The 21780-nt window shown below is 35.1% G+C and overlaps 1 long non-coding RNA gene across 1 annotated transcript; it reads right to left on the bottom strand.

Annotated features, from left to right (window-relative positions):
* Positions 1-447: 447 nt before the first annotated feature.
* Positions 448-13667, bottom strand: LOC111773579 (uncharacterized). The gene is made up of 3 exons (XR_011439335.1): positions 8328-13667; positions 8033-8169; positions 448-724 (listed from the first exon to the last, which is right to left on the bottom strand). It is a non-coding gene; the product is annotated as an uncharacterized lncRNA (long non-coding RNA).
* Between the last annotated feature and the right edge of the window lie 8113 nt (positions 13668-21780).

The raw sequence follows: 21780 nt of genomic DNA, 5'->3' as shown, positions 1-21780 counted from the left end.
ATGATTACTAGCTGATTCCAAACAGACCTTGAATTTATTTGCTTATTAGCCATGGAAATTTGGCAGATTACTTATTATCTCTCTACCACATGTTCTGGATTTTAAAAATAGAGGTAAAGTTTTTCCCTAGTTTAGAAATTTCTTATGAAGATAAAATAAATAATGTATGTGAAGTTCGTAGCACAATGTCCTTTTTATTCATTGACAGCACTCAATATTGTAAGCTGTTGTTGTTATTATTATATAGTTGGAGGAGTGCTTACACCTGTGACCAGTTTCTTTCTCAAATTAAATGGAATTGATGTGTTATTTTATTCTTATCTAGGATTTTGGACTAGGTAGGTTCTATAAGAAGACTGCGTTTATATGTGTGGAGATTGGAAATAAAGGAATGATGAGTGTTATTAGTTTCAGCTGCAAGAAACAGAAGACCCAACTAAAAGAGGCTTAGACATTAAGGAAAATTTATTATGTCACGTATCAAGAATTCTTTTATAGAGGTAGAATGGTACAGGGTTGGTTCAGAATCTGTTTTCTGCCATCCTCAGCATGTCTGTTACTCTCCCCAGCCTTATAAGATGCTATGGCAGCTTCAGGTAGCTTCTCACAAGATTGTTCAAAAGCTGGATGAAAGGCATCTCGTCCTTTTGTCTGAAGAGTATGCAAAAATCTTCCTAGAAGATGTTGTCCTGTGTCTCAATGGCCACAATTGCATCACATGTCCCTGGAAGAAGTGGGGTGAAGGTGGTAAGGTAGGTAAGTGACAGTGTTTGTCACACTGAGGATGGAAAGAAGGTATTGAAAGCAGCACTGAAAACGTTACTCAATCAACAGCCATTTCCTGTTCGACATCTAGTGCAGAGAACTATTCTATGAATATTTGGGGAAAATACAAAAAAAGATAGCAATATGTCATTAAGAAGAAAAATAAATGATAATTTTTTAATTAAAAAAGCAAAAATACTTGTGGGGACATAGAATTAAATAAAATAAAATATACAGAATTGTAAAATAGTACTATCACATTATGTATGTATAAACAAATGTCCTTATCTATACATATCTCCCGCTTATTCTTAATTACATTTCCCTCAAGGGAAATAGCACTCATTTTATTTTCAGAATTAGCATACTACGCAACTTGAAGAAATTCCTTTTTTTGGTTTTTACCTGGACAGTAACGTTTTTAAAATAAATGGGGGAACCCTAGAAAAGTTATACAGTTTGCAATTCGAGAGAAAAATTATAGTGATAAACTGAGCACTTAGCATGTGTATATAATATTGTACTTAGATTCTTAGGCTTATTGACAAATGATAAGCATAAAAACACTTACATAAACAAAAAGGTATATCATACTTTAGTTCAAAGCCATCACAGAAGCTATAAAATTCCTTGGTGCACATTTTTGAATTTTGAAAATATTGATGATTTATACATACCATATATTGAATCAAAATGGTGATCAAGAAGGTAACCAGTAAATATTTAATGGATTTGTGAACATTAGGCCTATTATTTTTAACTTGTTGCCATTATAGGTAAAAGCAATATTGAAACAAAAAATCTGCAGTAGCGTTTTTTGCTGAAGACACCATGTTTTTAAAGGCTCTGAACTCATGAAAAATTTAAAGCTAATAGCAACTTTATAAATTATTTCAACCTGCCTCCTAATTTTACTAATGAGACCAGGTAGAGAAGGGCTTAAGTGAGCTTTCCCAGTTCATCGTGCAGTCTAGCTCCTAGCTAGGACATTTGCTCGCATCCTTTTTGGCCTGCATTTGTACCTTTTTCACAAGCTCTTTCCATTTTCTCCTCTAATGTATTAGTGTCCTTCATTTTTTTCTTTCACTCTTGGATTACACAGAACCCTAAGACCCAAATTTTACAGCAGGCAAATAATATATTTTACTTAAGTTTTAAATAATTCTGTCAGAAACAGAATCTGGAGAGAGAGATTATGTTTTGAGTCAGTTGTGCTTTTTCTCCTGCAGCTTTGTTGAGATTTAATTGACAAATAAAAATTGTATACATTTAAGATATACTATACGATGATTTGCTATACATATACATTGTGAAATAATTATCACAATCAAGCTAATTAACACATCTATCATCTCACAGAGTTACCATTTTTTTTGTAGTGAGGGCATTTAAAATCTACTCTATTAGCAAATTTCAAATATACAATACAGTATTATTAACTATAATCACCATGCTGTACATGGTTTATTCAATTTATAACAAAGTTTGTACCCTTCGACCAACAGCTCCCCATTTCCTCCAGACTTAGCTTCGGACAACCACTATTCTACTCTGTGTTTCTACAAGTTCAACTTTTTTAGATTCCACATTTCACTGTGTTTTTATTTGCTCAAGTTTGGATTCTAATATCTGGACGATCACTTCTCTAAAAGCGGGAAAATCTAAACGCCAGCTCCCTTCTTCACCAGCACACCATTCTCAATGTTATCCAAAAGAATATTTAATAACATAGAAGAATAACCACAATAATTATAGAAGAATAACAAAACAGAAAATCAAAGTAGTTCAAAGTCCCTTCCCCAAAGCTACGTATAATGCTTGCAGGGAGATTGGTCTGAATAAAGCCAATTTTATCTCCAATCCTTGGCCCTGCACTAAAATCTACTCCCTCCTCCAAACTAGAATGCCCTGAAGAGGACATGGCCCAACATAATCTTCTGAATATACCTCTGTTGGGTCTATATTGCTTAAGTCATTATCTATTTGATATAAGCACATCCTTTAGGCAATTTCCACCTGGTCTCATTACTGTTCATGTCCATTTCCCATGTCGGTAAAATCAACTAGCTATTTTCCATTCAGAGATTCATTCCTTTGATAAATATTGGTTAAGGACTTGACATGTTCCCTGCATCCTAATAAGCTCTGGGGATACTTTGGTGAGCAAGAAAGAGACAGTTTCTTTCCTTACAGAGCATTTAGTACAGCAGGGAAGACATGCAATCAGATAACTAAACTCAACATGCTACTTATTCTGATCCAGAAATTATGGAGTATGATGAAAGCACATGACAGTGACACCTAATATAACTTCCACAGGAGGTTATTTTTAAACTGGACACTGAACACTGAGTGGGAAGTTCAGTAAATTAGCAAAATGGGCTAATTTCATTTTTACTGTTGTGTTTGGTAATTCTTCCTTATTAGTTTTTCAACAAAACCATTTGTTAAAGAATATTTTAAAATCTAGAAGCCTTTCTTTGGGAAACCTTGATTTAACTCTTTTTCTCCAGAATTTATTTGCCACATCTAGATTTCTGCACTTCCTAGAACTGAGTCTTAATATCTGAATTTAATTTCTGCTGTGGCTGTGGCTTCTCAAAGAAGAGTCATTGACTGCCTATCTTAGAATCACTTCTGGTAGTGTTTAAACATGGAGATTATAGGTACCCTCCAAGTCCCACTGAAACAATCTCTGGGACTGTGAGGAGAGGAAGAGAGAGAACTCAAATTTGCCTGCTTAACAAGTTCCCCTCATACACACTAAAGTTGGAGACTTACGGGCTGCCATCATTGAGTGTATATTCAGAATGTAACTAAAATCTCCTTCCCCAATTTTCTTCTAGTTGCCTTAAAACGGAGTCTATGTGTCTTTTCAAGGGAAAACTATCCCTAGCTGTCCCAGTGCCAGACACTCACCTTGGCTATTTCCCATTGTACTACCTAAGGCACTATGTTGGTATATAAACATTTCTTGGGACCAAAATGACACATGCCTAGGGCAATCACCAGTTATTGTGGCCCTCTTACTTGGTGGTAGTAGAAAATAGAAAGATCAGTGTTCAAAAATTCCTGCTTAGCCTATCCAGAGCTGTCTATTTTTATCTAGGGAAACAAAATTACAGTTACTATAAATGACTAGCCTCTGGCCAATTCAGAAAATTGGGGAAAAATTTATCAAAGTATCCTGCAGTTCTTGACCCAAATACAATGTTCTATCAATTAACTAATTTTGGTGTGCGTTTATTGTACATATTGCATAAAACGAATGTATTAGTTAGGATATGTTAGTTAGGAACACCCATTGGTTAGGATATGTATTAGTTAGGAATGTATTAGTTAAGATAAGTTATTAGATCTAACTAATAATAAGATAATTGGGTAGGATAACTCATTATCCCTATTAGCTAGGGTAAGCCAACGATAGTGACTTAAGGAAGATTAAAGTTTCTTTCTCTCTCATGTTAATAGTCCCAGAGGAGTGGTCCAAGTTGAGGTTGGCTCTGCTCCACATGGTTTTTAAGTGACCAAAGTTCCTTTCCTGATGTACTCCTTCATTCTCTAGGACATTCTACCTGTCTGCATGGTAAATCAGGTTGCTATAGGTTCCAGTTAGTGGGAAGGACAATGAGAGCAGGGAGAAAGTCCAAGAAATGGATGTATCACTTCCATTCATAGCCCAGTAGTGAAAACCTAGTCTTGTGGTCACACATAGCTGAGAATGAGGCTCAGAAATGTGATCTCTGACTGGGTGGCTACATGCCCAGTCCTAACTGTATTTTTATGGAAAAACGGAAGAACCGATATTGGTGTACAACTAGCAGTCTCCGTAACTATACTTTAGAAATGCAAACTGAAGGCTGTTGCTTTTGCCATTAAAAAGGATTATTGACCCTGAAAAAAATGCATGTATTTTTTTCATGAGCATAGGACTTTATTAATTTAGTAAGGAATGAGGCATATTCCTTTTTTGAAAAGAAGTCTGTGCCATTTTTCTATTCCTACCTAGCAAACCTTGCCAAAACTTACTGGCTTAAAACAAGGATCAGCAAACTTATCTGTAAAGGGGAAAACAGTTGAGGCCAGCCTGGTGGCGCAGTGGTTAAGTTCACACCTTCCGCTTCTTGGCGGCCTGGGGTTCGCCGGTTTGGATCCTGGGTGCAGACATGGCACCTCTTGGCAAAAGCCATGCTGTGGCAGGCATCCCACATATAAAATAGAGGAAGATTGACTTGGATGTTAGCTCAGGGCCAGTCTTCCTCAGCAAAAAGAGGAGGATTGGCAGTAGTTAGCTCAGGGCTAATCTTCCTTAAAAAAAAAGGGGTGGAGAGATAGTAAATATTTTAGGCTCTGCAGACCATATGGTCTCTGTTGCAATTACTCAACTCTGCCATTGTGGTGTGAAAGCAGCCATAGGCAATACATAACAAATAAATGTGGCTGTGTTCCAATAAAACTTTATTTTTAAAACACATGGTGGTCTGGATTTGGCCCATGAGCTGTAGCTTGGCTGATCCCCAGCGTAAAACAACAACTATTCCATTTTTGCCTAAAATTCTATGGGATAAGTTGGTTGTCCACTTAGCAGACACGTCATCTGAGGGTGAATGATCTAGAATGGCCTGGTTCATGCGCCTGGTGTTGGCAGCCTGGTTGGTCCAGGAAGCCTTAGCTGGCATGGCTCATCTCTATCCTATGTGGGTTCTTATTCTCCAGGACACTAGCTTAAGCTTCTTCACAAGGCTGTTTCAGGGCAGCAAAGACAGGAAGCCCTAATGTGCCGGTGTTTATCAAACCTCTGCTTTCATCCTGTTCGCTAATGTCCTGTTGACCAAAATCATGCCACTTGGCAAAGCCCAGATTGAAGGGATAGAAAAATAGCTCTTGATGAGAGGAACAGCAAAGTCATATTACAAAGGTGTGTGTATACAGCGATAGGAGGAATTATTTTAGTCATCTTTGTAAGCAATCTACCTCAAAGTCTTTGAAATAATAAAGGACATTCCAATTCAATTCAACGTCAGTAGTATATTTTCCTATTGCAAAATTATTTAAATGAATTTTAAGATATTTTTAACAAAAAATGATCTGCATACTTTTTGAACTATAGTGGAAAATATGTATGTAAAGCTTATTTTAAAATATTAGAAAGAATTATATTTTCCAAGAGCAGAGTAATGATCTTAAGAATAAATATCCATATTGCGGACTACCTAGAGGAGAGAGTTGTTAGCTAGGCAACTAAGCAGGGTTATCTTCAGATTGCTTATTCTTTTTTAAAATTCCTTATTTCCTGCAGCGCCTACCTTTAAAGTTTCAAGGTACACATACTGCCTGTCATCTTGATAGACATAGTGGCCTCTGGCTCAGAATTTTCTGTTCCAGCTTTCCAAACAGTGGGGTGTATAGCTGGTATCAGTCCTTGTATTAACTTATCAAGAAGTTTTGAAGAACTGAAGCCATGGATTTAATCTAATTCAGGGGGTGGGGGTTAAAACCTCAAGACATGCCCTTGAGCTTCTATATGTGAGTCACTTTAGGAAATAGAAGTTTTTCTAAATTAATCATACTGTATAAATTTATTATGAAAGTATTAGTAATTATTTACCCTCTTTACAAAAATCTAATAATATAAAGGAGTAACTGTTTCATCTACAAAGTCAGTAAAATAATTTTTATAAATCCTCCTCTCCTGGAATTTTGATGAACTAATTGAAACGCTTTCTAGTGTGTTAGAAAAGCAAAATTGTTTGATGTTCTGTGTAATAGGATGAATTAAATTACTAGAGTGCTACCATTATTGATGCTTACTAGGTACCAGGCATCATATGAAATACATTATCCATCAAAAGGTCTACAGGATCCTATGAGGACCTGTCATATTTATTTTTTCTTTTCAGATGAAAAAAACTAAAGCTCAGAAAGGTTAGGGAATTTGCCCAAGGTCCAGTGGTGGCTTGGTAAGCTGGCACATGGGGAATAAAGCCTTGATTTATAGCATTTGCCAATCTTGGGGATCTAAATAATATCCACTTGGCTGATTTCAGACTACCAGTGTGATGTCACTGAACATGACTTTGGGAAGAGATGCACAGAATCAGCTATCGAGAGCCAGTAGGAGGTAGCTCTTGCACACCACTGCCAAGATCACAAACAGCAGGAAGTTGGAGAGCGAGGATTTGAGCTCCTGGTTGTCTACAAAGTCCATTTAAACCATCATATAGTAGTGCCTTTCAACATAATAAGCTATTCACTTGACAAATTACAAAGATAATGAATGTCAGTAACATCTTTAATTCCAGAAACATAGATGTTTCTTTATTCTCTTTTGGAAACTAATACGGGAAATATTCTCTAAGAATTATTTAATAATCATGTGTTAGAGGCCAAGAAAACCTGTATGTTTCTTCCATCTTCCATGACTCTTCCTTTTCATTCTTAAGCTTTTGCAATTTTTACTAGTGTTGCGTCTTATTCACATTTTATTGCCACTTCATCTTAAAATCCTTATGCTTGGCCCCCAACAAATTCCTTTGGTGTTTCAAACTGTTTGCTGCTTTTTTTAATAGTTCTTTTTCTTACCTTATGGCATAACTTTCACACTTCTGCTTTTTAGTTCTTCAACATTCTGTCATTCCTTCCTTGTTTGAGCAAGTAAGTAGATGGATAAAAGTCTAATTACTAAAATAAAGGGGGTTCACATTTTAAGAAGTATTTAACCTCTCTGTACCCGAGAATCCTTATCTGTAAATGGAGATAATAATACTACTTACCTTGTGTTGTATGAGTGGTTGATCAATTAAAAAAAAGAAAAACAGGAACTATAAGAGAAACAAATTTGGAGGGTCTGAGATGATGGGGGTATGGATGATGCCTTGATGGGTGAGATCCATCCAGATTATTTTATGCTGATGAAAGATATCATTTGATGTTTGATGGGAACACATCTCAACGATATGGAAACAACAGAACTTTTGAAAGTGATAGCATTTTTTATGTAACATGAAATAAAATTGTACTTGAGTACTTTCTTCACACAACAGATTTTATACTAAAAGTTTTCATCTTTTGTTAACATAATTAAGATGCTCATGAATACCATTTACCATTACAATGGATTGAATGAATGACAAATGAGAAAATCTGGGTTTCTTTCCCCCGAAATAATCTTATATGTGTCAAGCTTTTTTAAAATATAAAGAGAACAATTTGGCAAATTGGGATGAATTTTTATCTGATTGGTAAGAGAAAATTTATGAAAACATACCTGCGATGATAAATCAATGCATGTTTGTACTATGCCAGAGCAAACGAAAGTTTTAAAACTCATCAGAATTTTTATAATTTCTTCAAGTGACTGAATTGAAGTGGGTGGATACCCAGCAAAATTTTTCTCATCTACTTCTGTAGAAAAATGAAAGTAAAAATTAAGTTGATTTTTCTTTTTATAAAATGAGCCCCATTGTATATTTTCTTCCCATATAAAGATAGAATGTATGCTGCAAAAGAGCTAACTTAAAATGGATAATTCTCACTGTCAAGGAGTAAAACAAAAATCTTACCTTCTATTTGATGTATTATTCTTGTGGCTCCGTGGCAAAATTCAATGACATCTTGAGTTTCTGTTGAAATTATTATTTTTATTATGAAGTATGTCCTAGAGTTTTGAAGAGTTGTACAAAATGGTAAATAAGGAAAATTTTTTTTGGCCTGATGCATTTTCAAGTACATCCGGCAAATGAAAACAAATCGATAGGAAACAGAGCTAATTTAGAAACTTGAGGTTAAAATGAAATAAAACCAGCAATAGGAACAGCATTGAACTCTGAGTCAGGAAATGAAGCAATGAGCGAATTTGATTTTAAATAGTGGTTAATTATAATTAAACTTCAAACATAATTTGTAAATCATGTATCAGACTACGAAATGGAACATATAACAACATTTCTATTTTGTGTCTTTTTATTCACTTTTCCTTCCTCAACTCCTACTCTAACATTGCTGTTATACTATAGAAAGCCAAGTTTCATATGACCAATAGAAGATAGTTTAATGCTGTGATAATATCAGGGGCTAGAATGGAATTTTGGGGAGAAAAATCATTGACAAAGTTTAACCAATATCCTTCTAATAAATGGAGAGTTCTGAGGATGGTATAAATGCTGCTTCAACATAAAGGAAATAAATCTATTAAACATAATACCTCTGTTCTTTCCAAAGCCAAATGATTCTCTTTATTATTCTAATGGGTTTACTTGTTAAATTTCATCACTTAGCAGACAGAATGTGCAGCTTGGCAATAACATAGTTATATTGGCATTTTTTCTGCCTACAATTAAATAACTTGAATTTTCCCTATGCATAGCATATTATACTACAGAGTTACATGTTGTTTCTCTTCAAATTTTGCTATTACCATAAGGTGCGAGCTTCACTTATTAAAACATGATAATTGAGAGCTTTAACTTTATTTTATTCAGGGGTAAATATAGGTCAGTTTTTGCATAAAACTTGGGACTCCAGTAAATCTCATTTTTGTTATAATACTGGGTTAGATTGTTATTCACCAGTAAAATAACACAGCATTTAAAAAATTTATGATAATTTATCTGTAAAAAACGTATCACTGATGAATGGTAAATCTAAACATACTCCAAACAGATTGTAAAGCAGAAGTAGTGAGAAAGCTAAATAAATAATAAATAAATTAAAGAGGAGTCAGGATTAGTCACGAAGTGAAAATGAAAGCTCTAATAATGACAAGGTTGTGAACAAAACATTTAAAGAAAATGCAAGACACATATCTTGGATTTCTAAATTTCTATTTCTATAATTTTTCTGGGCCTCATTTTATTAGAGTATGAAATCCAGCCTAATGATTATAAAGCATGCGGAACCTGCAAGGAATGCTACCAAAATTATCTTACAACATAAACATCGATTTTAGGTCCTGAATATAATCACTGTGTTGTCAAGATGTTATATGTAATAGTTTTAATCCTTCAATGTGGGTTACTATAATTCCTCCAACCTTTATTTATTTATATAAGCAATCCATTTCATTATTAGACCTCGCTTTTTGTCTTGAACATTTTATTTTTATATTAATTCTAATTTCTAGAGAACACTGGAAAATGTTTAAATTGACCATTTTTATGGAATACATGGTTTGTCATGAGCAATATAAATAAATACATTAATTGCCTTATCATACTTTTATCTGACAGATGGGTCCCCAGGCACAGAGCCTAACCTTTTATTTTGACACCTGCCACATTTTGCCAGCCCTGGCCCTTTTTCTTTGCCAGAGTGTTGCTGTGCTGTTCACCATGGTTGCACTAATCTCCAGCTTTTAAAAGGCATAATATTGGAACCCTTCTGAGAATCGCTGCTATCAATCAGCTGATACTACAACATAAAGTATTTCACAGATCCATCCAACATCCCTTCTCTCCTGTGATTCAAACACATTTTCTCTTATTTCTGTTACCTACTGGCTCAATAAGATTACATGGAGCTTGTTTTAATCTAAGACCCCATATTGTTAACCTCTGACATAAACCATTTCATTTAGCAGTAATTTAAAATTTAGAATGTACTGGAGAATGATAAAAGAAGTTATGTTTCCATTTTTATGCTGAAATACACTTCTTTACTATAAAGCAAGTATGCTATTTTAATATAGCTAAAGAGTTAAAAATAATCTTAACACGTTCATTTAAAAAAAAGCATCGGGGCAATAAAACATGTTTTGAGAATCACTGTGCACTCAATCTCAAGCCTGCACCTTTGATTTCTGGGGTGATTCCAGAAACCACTAACACATGATATGTGTCTGGATTAGTACAAACTAAAAGCACATGTCTGATCTTTTAGACAGTGATCTGGTTCTAACGAGCTCTGCAAATCTGAGGACATACAGAGGCCAGGTGAGTTGTGGAGGCCCATCCATTACCGAGATAATTTGTCATAAATTTTAAGGGATTCCCTCCTTGAGAAAAATCAGACTATAATTAGCTTTGTAAAATATTATAATCAATCTTTTGGGGAAGTATTCTGGCAACAAAGAAATACAAAAGTAGATATGTAGGTAGATAGGAGATGGATATTTGGTAGCAAACAGATAGTTCCATCAGACCAACTCAGTTTGGCTTATAAACTCATTTCAGACTGATTGTCAATTAAAGATGTGACTGCTAACAATTTATCTTCAAATATGGCATCTATTGTTTCTGAAATAAGCTTACTTGATATAATGGGAAAAGCCTTGGACTATGTTTTTAGATAAGCTAAGTTTCTTGAATAATTCAGAGACCCATTTATGCCAGCTAAGATATATATGCACATTGCAAGAAGTGTGGGATCCATATCTTAGGACATTCAAAGAAAATGCTGCTTCATGCCTGGGGCTAAGGCATATTGGAGGTGAAAGGTAATTCTAGAGTTACGGCAGCTTTTCGTGCCTCAGCATCAGCAGTTTTTGAACCTGTAGTGATGCACTATTAATATGACTCAGCTCTATTTCACATCTTCCTCTTTCTTCCCTGCCCCAACCCAACTCTCACAGCCTACTCAGAGTTTCTGCTAACTCATATTTTAAGCATACACAAAACCTTGGGTTATCATAGAAAGTCCTTTCTTCACTCATTAGATCTAAATCCAGAGACAAAAAAACTGATGGGCCCAGCTCATCTTTTCAAGCATGGCCTCAGTTCACAGCTTGCTGGCCAACCTATCCTTTGGTTCCAGTCCAATCAGCTGTAAATGGCGGAAGGCAGAAATTCACTTGTGAGTAAACATGGCCACTTAGGTGGCAAATGTTCTGGCTGAGGATGATTCCATGATTGACATGGTTGACACAGACAATATTCAAAGTGTGATTCAAAGACTGGAGCTGGTCCACTTGCTATTTGTTACCCATTCAAAACGATAAGCACATTGAGGATAATCATTTCAGAACTCTTACAGCTATTTGTTAAAGTCATTTGATGGTTGTTGAATCTAGTAATAAAAAATTTGGATTTGTGTTTTGTATACCTTTTTTGTTTATTTTTCTAGTGGTTCATTTATATTATGCTATTAAGAAATAATGGTTGGTGACAGATTAGGGCTGAGTGGGAAACTGGTCTTTCACTACAGATATTTTGAGAGGCACTGGTTTAGAAGACTTCGATTCTAATTGCGGTACTCCCCTAACCAATGAAGTAAATTATAATCCTCTGAATATCAGTTTCCTCCTAAGCAACAGGGACTATAATGGCAGTCCCTCAGCTTCCCAAGTTATTATCAGTCATGAGGCAATACAGGAGAATGAATTTTGAAAAGTTGTAACAGGCTAATCAGAATTTGGTTATTATATTTCACTGTTATTAAAGTCTCTCTCTCTCTCTAAACACACACACACACACACGTGTTCCATGGGAGAATTAGGAGTATATGCTCAACATTTCATCATAAATATAATTGTCCTATTACTTTCCCATACAGTAGTCCCCCCTTATCTGCATTTTGCTTTCCATGGTTTCAGTTACCCACGATCAACCATGATCCAAAAATATTAAATGGAAAATTCTAGAAATAAATAATTCATAAGTTTTAAATTGCACACCATTCTGAATAGCATGATGAACTCTCGCGCCCTCCCGCCCTGTCCTGCCCTGGACACCCCTTTGTCCAGTGTATCCACGCTGTATATGCTACCCGCCCGTTAGTCCCTTAGTAGCCCTCTTGGTTATCAGGTGGACTGCCACGGTATCGAGGTGCTTGTGTTCAAGTAACCCTTGTTTCACTTAATAATGGCCCCAAAGTGCAAGAGCAGTGATGCTGGCAATCTCGATATGCTGAAGAGAAGCTGTTAAGTGCTTCCTTTAAGTGAAAAAGTGGAAGTTGTCGACTTAATAAGAAAAAAAAATCATATGCTGAGGTTGCTAAGATCTATGGTAACTGTTATTACAGTATGTTGTTACAATTGCTCTATTTTGTTATTAGTTATGTTAATTTCTTATCCTGCCTAATTTATAAATTAAACTTTATCATAGGTATGTATGTACAGGAAAAAAATGTAGTATATGTAGGGTTTGGTACAATCTGTGGTTTCAGGCATCCACAGGGAGTTTTGGGATGCATCCCCCATGGATAAGGGCGGACTACTGTATAAAATGTAAGAAATGGCAGTGTAGATTTTATTCCCTGTTTATGTTTTATTTGCTAGCTTTGGCAAAAGGCAACAAGGGATCAAATTGATAAGGATTTGCTCAGGAAGCACCCTGTTTTCAATAATTAGTTGATTGTATATAAAAGATAAATGCAAAATATTTAAGCAGTATAACATTCCAAGAACTATAAGGAGGAAGTACATATTTAATAAATCAATGATACAAATATTAAAGACTAAAGATATTCAACGGAAGGGGAGAGGATTTCATGCTATGGTGATCAGAGAAGATTTATAGAACAGGTGGATTTGTACAGTATCTTGAAGATTTGAAAAGGCAGAAAGGGCAAACTAAGTTATTCAAGGCAGAACAAAACTTCAAGTGTAAGTGCAGAATCAGAACCTCTCTGTATATATGTGTTAATAGGTGTGGGTGTTCTGACAGATAGATAGATAGATAGATAGACAGATGGATGAATGGATGATAGATAGGTAAATGTCAGAAAATAAATGAAATTAGAAACAGAAAATAAGTAAAATTTAAAACCCTGAAAATTAAATTGCAATAAGCAATCTTAATTTTTTTATAGTTTTTCCCATCTAAAGCATGATACTAAATTATTAAAACCGGAACTCTTGAAATAGAATTGCTTTTACATATATAACATTTACTATCACATGTTAAATGCAAATGTTATAAATGGAAAATAATTTAACAAATAATTTTCTCCAAGTAAAACACAATATTGTATATTAAATGATAATTTTTTAAAATCTCATAATTCAAAGAATAAAAGCAATTATTAAAATATTAGTATACTTTCCTGTGGCCATCTGGCATCTCAGTCTAATGTAAAGAACAAAAAGTAAATGGCAAGAGACTTGCTGCCCCTAATAGGCAGCTTTATAACTGTAGCAATTTTATTACTTTATAATAGGATCATAATAATTAAATTACCGATTATAGAACATTATGTAAATTTGAACCACTATACATGTAGTGCCTTACTTAGAAAAGTCCACCTAGTAAGACTACCATTATTTTAAGATATAAGAACTACGATATTGTTAGTAGTGCAATTTAGTGATTTCAGTACAGGTTTTTGGTATTTCAGCATTCAATTATATGACACCAGTTTGAAGTACCAAGGTAGTGGTAACTTTGTATAATATTGTTTGATTTTCTCATTCTGAAATTTTTTACAACATAAGATTAAAATTAAGGATTTAATTGTTCAATGTATACAAAAAAGACAAATCAAAAAATGGCCAGCTATTCTAAAGTCGTCATTGCCCAACATAATAGGCAAACACATCATGGTGCTGCAAACGTGTATTACAAGAGTAATCCTACTCTGGCGGCATATAAGTAAGACAGTATTGAACACGAGAGAGGTAATTCGGTGTAGGCATCTCCAAGTACACAAAATAAAATTAAAGATGGTCAAGGCAAACTGGAAATGTTTAAACAAAAAACAAAAAAAGAGAAATAGAAACTAAAGCTCTAATGTAATTTAAAAACTGCAGCTGCCGAAAAGAAAAAAGTTAATTAAAAAGATCTTAAAATTGTCAAACAAGGAGTAGAATTATTCAAAGATGAAGGAATCAGAGGAAAATGTGTAGAAATAGTTTATAACTTTCTCTGCAGTATTTCCCTGACCATGTAGATGTGAAAGGAGCTTGTCAGGTTAGAAAAATTACAAAATGGACTGAATGAAGCTTTGCCTCTTAAGGGTACAAATTTATAAAACCAAAGAATATTATTTTGCTTTCAGTTTGTCTTAAATAATTAAATTTTCTTCATTTTTTCTAGTATTTTGTTTATTTTAATAGTACTTCACTTTTATTAAGTGAATCTATGAATAATTTATTTTAAAGTGATGTTTAATATTCACAAATTATAAATTTACATATTTTTGCTTTTTACATTTTCCTCTGTGATATGTTTATATTTGAAATGTATAGAATGTTTAATTTTGCTTTTTTCCTTACTTTTAACAATATTCAAATATATAACATCAGCCTTATCATTTTATCTTAATATTAATTGCCTGTCCAAATTAATTCTGAATCGTCTTTTGATTTTTGATATTATTGATCATTCCCAACTTAAAACTTATTTCTCTTGGCTTCCTTGACGTCTCTCAACTCTGACAATTTTTCTGACTTCATCTCTTTGTCCCAAAATGCAGGTATTTGCTAAGGATCAGCTTGCTTTCTTCCCTGTACATTCTAAACTTCTCTCAAAGGTAGCTCTTGTCTCTCCCTGCTTGAATCTCTGTGAGCCTTTCCCCCAAATCACTCTCTCTCACTCCATGTGCCTACTGGACATCAAACGGATAGCCCATCAGCACCTCAAACTGAGCACATTCAAAAACATTCTCTCCTCTCTCCACATGCTTTCTTATTTATTAGGTAGCTGGACCATGATCATAGGACACCAGGCTTGAATATTGGACTCGTGTCTGACTCCCACACCACCCTGCTCACCACAGGTCTTGAATTTACAATTGCGTGGATTTTGCCTCCACAATATTCCTAACACCTGCCCCTTCTTCTGGATTCTCATTTTTGCCATTAGCCTTTCATTTAACTTTAATCTAAAATATCAAGATAATTATATAACTTGACTCTTTCTAGCCACTCCCTTCTTGGAAAACAAAATTCTGATCATGTTCAGAAACTTCCAAGGATTTTTTTACAAAAATTCTTATTCAATTTTTTATTTCAAAAACCTACACTATTTAGCTAAATATACTTGTCTAGCCTTATTTTTAAATTCTGTATTTTTTAACATTCATTTCCCCTTACGATAGAATGTAAGTTTCTTGAGAAATAGGGCTTTGTGTTGCTTGTCTTTGTGTCCCCTAGCTCTTCACACAGCACTTATTTTAGAATCTCAGTATACATGTTTTCATGGTGAATGAATAAATGAATGAAGTAGCCTTTACCCACCATCTCTTCATCCTGGAAATCCTGACATCCCAGACTAGCAGCAGAATTCTCTTAAGATCAAAGCTAATACAAAGACTAGAGTGGGGCTTCTCAGCCTGGGATGCACACTGGTATCACTGGGAAGATTTTGAGAAACACTAATGCTCCACCTCCAGAGTCTGATTTAATTGTCCTGGGTGGGATTCAGTAAACGGTATTTTTAAACATTCCCCAGGCAATTTAAAGTACACCAAAGTTAAAAACTTTTGAGCTAGAGAGTAAGTGTAGGCTGGGGAAATTTGAATTTAGTTTAAGATGAATTTTCCCGTACTATATTTACCCCAACAATCAAATCCACTTAAACGAATCCTTTCACTGTCTCTAGCATCAGAATTTGATACTTAATAGATCTACAGCTAATGGAAAATATACATGGAAAAAACAACTCATTTTAATAGAAAATTAGGCTTTAAAAATCTATATGTAATTATCTGCGATTGGACTATTCAAAAAGAGTATTACAAAACCAGAAAGCAAACCATCACAATTTGTGTCTGGGTTTTTTATTCCATTCAAGCAGTTATCTATTCATTTAACCAACATTAATATTCATTTATGTTTTGGTTGTTTATAATTTCAATTTTTAATTCATACAGAAGTGATTCCATATCAGGCTATTTTACATTTTAGACTTTATTGATCTTTAATACATCTTATGTGGTCATTAACAATATTGATTATCCTTGGAGTCACTAGGACCCTGGTAGGATCTTCAAGCTCATTACAGGTTTTGAATCCTTTAACCAAGCTTCAAAGAAGGAAAGGGAATAAATGGCGTAATCACTTCTGAGTTTTTAATGTTCCCATTATTTTGTCATGCTCTCTCTTTAAATACAAATATAACACATATTTTGAAATACATTTTGCATTTTAGATATCACCAAGAAGCCAATTAGTATTGTTTAACTAACCTTTCCTGTTTTAGAATGTAATCGACCTTTTTTAATATCACCATTGGTGACTCAGTAATTCCTCAACTAGTTTTGAAATACTGACCATTTTTTTCTTAATAAGTTCCTCTTTTGCCACTTCCCTCTCTCTTCTACCCCAACTCTGCTCTAAAACTGTCAATATTTCAGGATAACATAGAGGCAAAAGCAGAAAAATATTTAGTTTTTCTTTTTTTTCCTGAAACTAGTTGCAAAAAACCTGAAGCCCTCAGGGGAATGAAGAGGACTCAGAGTCTAGATATATATTTGAGAGGGAAATTCCTTAAAAACTAAAAATGTGCCACATCCCCACCCGCATCCAGGCTGGTTGGGCATGGAAGAGGGGAAATGATATAAGGAGGTTCCCTCTCCTCAGAGACATAGAAGGGATGTAATAAAGTGAACCACCTGAAAGAGTAAAGCAGGTGAGAATAGGAATGTGTAATAGTCACAAGCATGGACTCTGGAGCCAGACTTCCTGGGTTCAAATCCCAGCTCTGGAACTCAGTAGCTGTGTGGCCCTAGGTAAGGTATTGACAATTATTGTTGCCTAATTTTTCTAAACTATAAAAAAATGGAGATCAATGGAGTGCCTACATCGTAAAACCGCTTCAAGGATTAACTGAGTTGAGGATGCTGGAGAGGATGTCATCTCAACCCAGTCTCCCAGCTCCCCACGTACTTCACAACATCTTTTTCCTCCCTGGGCTCTGTGATGCTGCTTCATCCTTGTTCCTTCCTATTATCTTGATTATTCTCTCAAAACTTAGCTCATGTAAAATCACTTTCTTCAAGAACTGTCTTCTGGCCAATCCTCCAGGTCACAGGCATCCTAGAAATCCCCTGCCACCTGCTTAGGAAACTTCTCCAAGCTTTACCTCCTATCTTCTGAGCTGAATCTTTTCATTTTTCTTTACTTAATCCCCTTTACATGGACCTTACACTTGGATGGCATACCAGGCTTTTGATTTGGCATCTTCCCTCGCATTCATCCTCTTAGCACCAAGCAATGCTTTCTGTGGATGAGCGGAGCACCCCTGCCCCTGCAATGGACTACGTTTCCCAGATTCTGCCCAGGCCCCAGTCTGGAAGCCTCACTTTTCCCCTTGGGATGATCACACAGCCTCTATGGTAGACTTCTCTCTACCTAACTGTCCCTTAAAGGATCAAGGATTCTCTTGTTTCTTCATTCCCCACCTTTGCCAGGGCAATCTCCTTTTCCTTCATGGTTTCAACATTCATTGATAGGCTAATAAAAATAATGACTTAACATTGATTGAATGCTTCGACATACCAAGCAGTGTTTTGAGGTAGGTAGTATTGTTATCCTCCTTTGCAAATGAGGAAACTGAGGCAGAGAATGGGTAGATAACATAACCAAAATCACACAGCTCATAGACAGGAAAGGAAGGCCTGGAAGTCTGGGTCCCAACCCTGGACTCACAGTGACTGGATTTTAAAAGCAGACTGTCTGGGTTTGAATCTTGTTTGGCTTGAGAGCTGTGTGACCTCAGATAAACCATTTGACAGATCCATGCCTCGACTTCTAATTTATAAAATGGGGAAAATTATGCCTGTCTCTCAGGGTTTCTGTGAGTATTAAGTAGGATAACGTTTACAAGGCACTTAGAACAGTACCGGCACTTAGAAAGTGCTTTAATGGTTAGGTGTTAATATTATTACTCTATATTGCCTCTCATGATGCCTAAATTTCTATCTTTGTCCTCAATTTCTCGAGTTCCAGACTTATATATCTAACTCTACTAGATGCCTCGATGTTCCAAAGATGTCTCAACTCGTTATCATTTCCCCAATTTATTATTCTGGTATAGCTTACCTTGAGAATGCTATCATCACACCGCACACACGAGTCACTCTGGGCTTGTCTTTTTTAATCAGTTAATTCCAGTAATGAATTTCCCCGTATTTTTCCATTCATATATGTTGTTGCATCTGCCCTCCTCCAACTCCTACTTATAGCAGACTCATTTCCAGCAATATTGAAATACTGAATGTTAGTTCGTCATACATATAAAAAACCCAGCAACCCTACTATGTGCCAGGCATGTCACTGATAGTCTAAAGAGGAATAGGATCTAATCTCTGCCCTCAAGGATCTCCCAGTCTAATTAAGAACTGAGAACACAGTAATAATTGAAAACAAACTAGTGAGTACATTACAAGAAACATGGCAGGGTATTAAAGGAAGGTAGAAATGGGGGGTCATGGATGGTGTGGTGAAGGAGGTAATACCCGAGAGAGCTCAGTCTAATTCAACAAACTGATGATACCAGGCTCTGAGCTAGGTGTTAGAGGTATTGCTTCTGACCTGGAGAATATAATAGTCTGTGGGAGAAACAACTATAAATATATACTTCAATAAACAGTGATCAATTCTAAGACAGAGGGAGGCACAGTGAGTTCAGAGAACACAGTCAAGGTGTCTGTAGTTAAGAATAAGACATTTTAGGAATGTCAGGCTGTTTAACGATTGTTCATAGCACTTCCTATGCTTGATTCGACTTCTCTCTTCTTGTATTACGGGAAAAACCTATTTTTAAGGCTGTCTTTAGATGTCAGCTTCAGTTGGAAGCTGATCCTTCCTCTCCCTCCAGGTGGGTTTGATCCACAGTCTTACCCCACTCCCACCACTCCACCCCCAGCCTTTTGCCTCTCCTTCACCACTCCTCTATGAGAACAAATGAAGCTTATTTTTTAAACTTGATTATTTGTAGAATAATCATTCTCCCAATCTATCATCAAGTGACATCTAGATATGTGGGGAGTTCAACATGGCAAAACCCCCAATTTTCTTATAGTAGTCCACTGAATTATCGAATGCTCTTTCCAGTTAATAGCAAACTGTACTTGATGACTTCAGAAGTTTACTATGATTGAAAATTAAAGGATGAAGTTTACATTTAATCAAGGTGTTGATTAATACAAAATAGTACAAATGGGTATAAAATAGCTTCAAAGCATTAATTTACTTTATTATTAAAGCAGTAAGATTAAACTTACGACTTTTGTTTCTAAGTGGATTTATTTAGTTATATAAATATTAGTCACAATGAAATGCCTACATATTACATATAATACTATACATAAAAACCCTGTAAAGTTTAGTTATTGTTGTTGTTAAATCCATTGTTACTCAAAGTATCTTCATTGAACATACAAGCATTTCCTCAGTGTTTTCTATGGTAACATAATGATGCTATATGACTTAGTGGCTGGTGGCCCTGTTAGATCCGATTGTCTACTAAGTCATATGGCATTGTTGTGCAATTTGGAAAAGGTGCCCTATCTCAAGACGCTTCATGTCCATCTGTAGGCAATTTGTCATAATAAACTAATTTTATTAGAACAAGGTACTATACTGCCATCTGCCAGAAAATTATTGTAATTAATACTTAAATCTGCAAAGTCTACAATATGAATCTTCCTCTAAGGTTGTGTAGTGAGCGACCTGCATAACCATTCACTGTGGTCCAACCTAGTTTATCCTTGCCCTCAATAGAGAATTTTACACATGATAAGAAAAATAAATGCTTTAATAATACACTAAATCAGAAATCGGAACTTTATATAAGTAAACAATTTACTACAAAAGTATTACAAAGAAAGACCACCTTAATAAATAAGGAGTATCATATATGCTTTTCATTTGACAAATGCTATGCTGACTGTGAGACTAAGAAATTGGGCTATAAACGGTGATGGACTTTTGTGAGTTTGACTGCAGTCATTATTTAGAAAATCTGTTACTTAATAAAAGCAGCTGAGAACCTGTCAGATGCAGAAATATTGAGCTGAAATTGACCTAAATAAGTCCATATGTTCAAAATCCTGTTTCCACAAGGGACCATCCATAAATCATCTGAAATTAAAAAATATCTTTCTTCTTAAAATAAAAGTTAACAATTCATATTATAAGAAAATCCTAATAGTCAATTTAAATCTATAGTGCCTAAAATTTAACCTCTTTTCTCTCATTCTCTCAATGTGAGAATAAATGATACAACGAATGTAAACCGCCTCGGATGTGGTAGGCACTCTATAGGTGGTAAAATTTTTAAATTCATGCAGAATCCTTCTTATTAATGCATTTAGAATAGTTTTCAGGCTTCCCATATTATGGCAAGTTACACCATTAACTTCCTGCAAGAAAATATGGATGAATAATCAACTAATTGATTATAATATCTAAAGTTTTCTTTTTAAAACATGGATGTGGCAACCACGATCTTAGATTCACATTAGAACATGTGCTGCACAAGTACAAGATTTAACAAGGAGGTAGTAAGATCGTAAACAACGTTAGTTCAAATCTGAAGAAAACGGGTCTTTTAAAGATTTATACCAACAAATGATTTTTAAAATTGGGAATGCTTTGGTTTGATGAATTGAGACAATAAATAAATACATACATAAATGTAAATAAATAAAACTGAGCAGTGCCTTTGCATCACCATGGGCTCCCTGGACCTGTCCTCTTTTTCTTAACTATTTCTTCATGTTCTCTTTCTTCCACTCTTCCTCAATCATTCTTTTTCCATTCAGCTTACTTCCACACAAAACTATAACGCATTAAAATTTCCCTTCTTTCTTTCCTTTATCATAGGTTGTCTCAGAGATATTAGAATACTAAGTGTGTTTGAATTGCTGCAAGAAGGATTTGCTACGGTTTCAATATCTTTATTGACCCGTTTTCTTCAGTTTGATGGAGCTCTATTAAAAGCAGACTTTTTTTTCTATTTCTGAACATTTTATGTGTAGAATGTTTGTACTTTTTCATAGTAGTTCTTCTTTTTGCTGTGTTGCTACATTTAGTGTGTTCCTAGCCTTTTAATTGTACAGGAAAAAATCCTCAAATGCTGCAGCATGAGAAATAAAAGGGGCACTTCTGTCTTCGTGTGTCGTAATTACAACCTGCAC

The sequence above is a fragment of the Equus caballus genome, chromosome 5 (assembly GCF_041296265.1).
Source record: "Equus caballus isolate H_3958 breed thoroughbred chromosome 5, TB-T2T, whole genome shotgun sequence".
Lineage (NCBI taxonomy): Eukaryota > Metazoa > Chordata > Mammalia > Perissodactyla > Equidae > Equus > Equus caballus.
The sequence above is the reverse complement of the archived record's forward strand: the minus strand, read 5'-3'. Positions and strand labels throughout refer to the sequence as shown.